General features: G+C 58.4%; 1 protein-coding gene across 2 annotated transcripts in view; it reads left to right on the top strand.

The window, feature by feature from the left end:
- Window positions 1–2,806: 2,806 nt before the first annotated feature.
- The window catches only part of Cntfr (ciliary neurotrophic factor receptor), a 38,889-nt gene continuing 38,771 nt past the window's right edge, over window positions 2,807–2,924 (top strand). Inside the window, exon 1 of one of the 2 annotated variants that reach the window (XM_010619241.3) lies at window positions 2,807–2,896. The gene's annotated coding sequence lies outside the window, so the exon portion shown is untranslated. The remainder of the gene's footprint in view (window positions 2,897–2,924) is intronic. The other variant, XM_010619240.3, reaches the window with a different exon arrangement.

Genomic DNA, 2,924 nt, shown 5'->3' with positions numbered 1-2,924 from the left:
CGAGCTGTTCCCGGGCCCCGGCCAAGCCGCCCCGGGCGCTGGCACTGCACAAGGAAGCAGGGGGGGTAAGGGGGAGCAAGGGGGGGGCTGTGAGGGCGTTTACGTAACCGCCTCCAGAAGCCCGCCCCGACCCGCCAAACCCCAGTGTGATTGAGATCGTGTGTGCCTGTGTGACACACAGTGAACATGGCTGAGTGTGTAACTGTGTGTGTGATTCTGGGGCTCATCAGGTGCTAGCTCAAACCGGGACTCTGACTCCCAGCATGCCATAGCGAGGGTGAATATATACGGCTTACTCTTAGAGGATGGGTGTGTGACTTCATGTGACCGTGTGTTTGGCACTTCTAAGACAGAGAGCCTGTGTGTTAGAGAGTAACTTTGGATATCCAGAGACGTGCTCCGTGGGGGAACTTCCTGACGGTTCAGCGCAGTAGAAATGGGTTGCATTTCCCGGAAAAGGGAGCTAATCACGGAGTTGACACGTGGCCCCTCTTTCCGCGGAGAGAGATCAATAGGAAGGGTCTTTGCTGCCCAAAAGCTTGAGATGGCACTGTTGACTCCTGGGGGTGGTGTGCTCTAAATTTAGGTCCTTGCCAGTATAGAGAGTGAAGTCAAAAGTTCCCAGCCACAGAGCTCCTTTACGTGGTGGCTATAAAATTCTCGGAACCCAGTCAAAGAGAACTTTCTCCAGTTTCGGCAGACGTCTTAGAAGCTTACTGAATCGGGGATCCCCATTATTCTCAGGGTACAAGGGCTCTAGCCTAGGGGCGTAACTTTCTGCCAGGCCTTGAGCGAGGCAGATGGTGAAGATGGAGGCAATGAATGTCCTGAGGTGGGACTGGGGAGAGAGTGTTAAATGGGGTTTGGCTTAAGGACAGGAACGCTATAATTCAGAAGGGGGTTGGTGCAGAGCTAAGAAGGCCAAGGATAAGAGCGTCGAAGAAAAGCTGGAGTGGAGATCCTGCAGAGTTTTGAAGTCCTGCTTAGGAAGCCTAGTTTTGCCCCCTCGGCGGTGAGGAGACCGAGAGGATTCAACTTGGAGGCTTGGGAAACTCAGAGGCTAGTACGCAGATAGGGCATTGGAGGTGGCAGGAGCGGAAACCTAAGAGCAGTTTGTTTCGTCCTAGCTCGGGTAGGAGGAAAATCGTTTCTGAGCCAGGTGACCGCGGCTTGGAGAGGGGGCAGCATCCTGGTTACTGGGTTAAATTACCGAGGCCTCAGCGCAGAGCGGGAGCAGCAGCAGCGTAAGGGGAAATGCACGTCCCAAACTACCCGCCAGGTGTCGCTGCGGCCCCGGGGAAGTGCGCAAGACCACTGGGTCCCGCGCCAGGAGCAGCGGCCGACCGACAGACCCTGGGACAGGGTCCGATGTGCGCCTTTCCTCTTCTCCCGTTCGGCCCCACATCGACACCCCGGGTTCCCCGACTCTGGATGCTCGGTGGAGACCATGCCCTGCACCCAGGGACTGCGGCACTGACGATGGCAGCCTCCGCCTCCGCCTCCGCCTCCGCGATGGCGAAGGGGTCCTTGGTCGGGGCAGAATTCTCAAAGGCTTCTAGCCTGCAGAAACAGCCAGTACTACCCAGGAGTCAGTCAGTCCACGAACGACCGGCGAATCTTGACCCCGGTCGGTCACTCACCAGCCCAGTGTGAGTGCCGAAGCCCATAATCCCCTCCAGGACACCTAAGGTCGCCCAGGCCTAGCTTCAGCACAGGGAGTGGGGGCATTTCCTGTTCCTCCTCCCATAGGTGTCATCACGTGGGGGCTCTCCTTCCTGGCGTCCATGGTCTCATCCCAGTCCTCGGGCTGGGGATCTGGTGGCTGTTGGGTCCAGAGAGGCGGGTTAGAGGACATGAACAGTGGTGGGTGTGAGCTGGACCTCAGCTGGGCTATTTTGTTGTGTGTCCCACCCTCTCTGAGCTTTACACCTGGATGACCCCCAATGGCTGGGCTGTTCGGAGGGGATTCTGCGGCTATGGAATTTAAAGTGAAAAGCCCTGGCAGTGAGGTGAAGGTTCTTCCTCTGCACTGGAAGTCCCTGAGGCATTAATTGGGAAAGGGCCAGTAGGCAACCTGCTGGTGATGGGTGTGAGCAAACAGCAAGATATTTCCCGCCCCTCGCCCTCAGCCTTGGAGCACTTCCCTGGAGGATGAGGCCCAGATATTTTGGGTCAAAGGCCAAAGGAAAAATTTAAGGGGTGTGGGGGGAGGGGTGAACCTCTGGTTCTCTGCCTCTGGCATCCCACTCTCCGTTGCGCTCTCTTGTGGCCTCAGAAGTTGATCGGGGTGTCTAACTTAATCTTCCGTGTTGCAGGCGAGGCGGACTGGAGGCCCGGGGGCAAGTGAAGGGAGCACACTGGCCCCTCAGAGGCCCAGGCTTCGAGGGGCGAAAGAACCCCTGGCGTCAAGTTCCCAGCGGGCTGTGCCCCGAGCTCCGGAATTGCCCCGCCAGAGGTTAAAGGCGCAGCCCTCTACCCACTTTATGCATCAGGCTTCCACCGGGCCGAGTGTACTCAGTGACAGAGGAGGGAAAGGCTAGTAGTGGTGGTGTCGCTGATCTATGGCAGGAGACCAGAGCCTGAGCTCCCATTCTGGTCCACGCTGGGTCATGGAAGCGTACAGCTCTCTTCCCCTCTGCGCAAGGGGTTTGTAGGCGTGTGACTGGGGGCGGGGGGTCGTTGCTGGGGATAGTAGGAATTGAGGAGGATCGAGCCATCAGGCTGCTTCTACCCAAAGTGGGGGTTGGGGACTCTGCCTCACGCTCCTCACACGGTGATGCTGGAAGGAGGACCCCGGAGTTGGCCCGGGGTGCGCCAGTGTGTCGGCGCGCGACACTCAGGGCCTGAACGTGCGGGAGTGTGCGCAGGAGAGACTTGGCCAAGGCTGGGCGAGAGAGTGAGCATGAATGAGCGATCCCGGGGGG

Source organism: Fukomys damarensis, unplaced genomic scaffold (genome assembly GCF_012274545.1).
Source record: "Fukomys damarensis isolate Sample0158 unplaced genomic scaffold, DMR_v1.0_HiC HiC_scaffold_36, whole genome shotgun sequence".
NCBI lineage: Eukaryota > Metazoa > Chordata > Mammalia > Rodentia > Bathyergidae > Fukomys > Fukomys damarensis.
The sequence above is the reverse complement of the archived record's forward strand: the minus strand, read 5'-3'. Positions and strand labels throughout refer to the sequence as shown.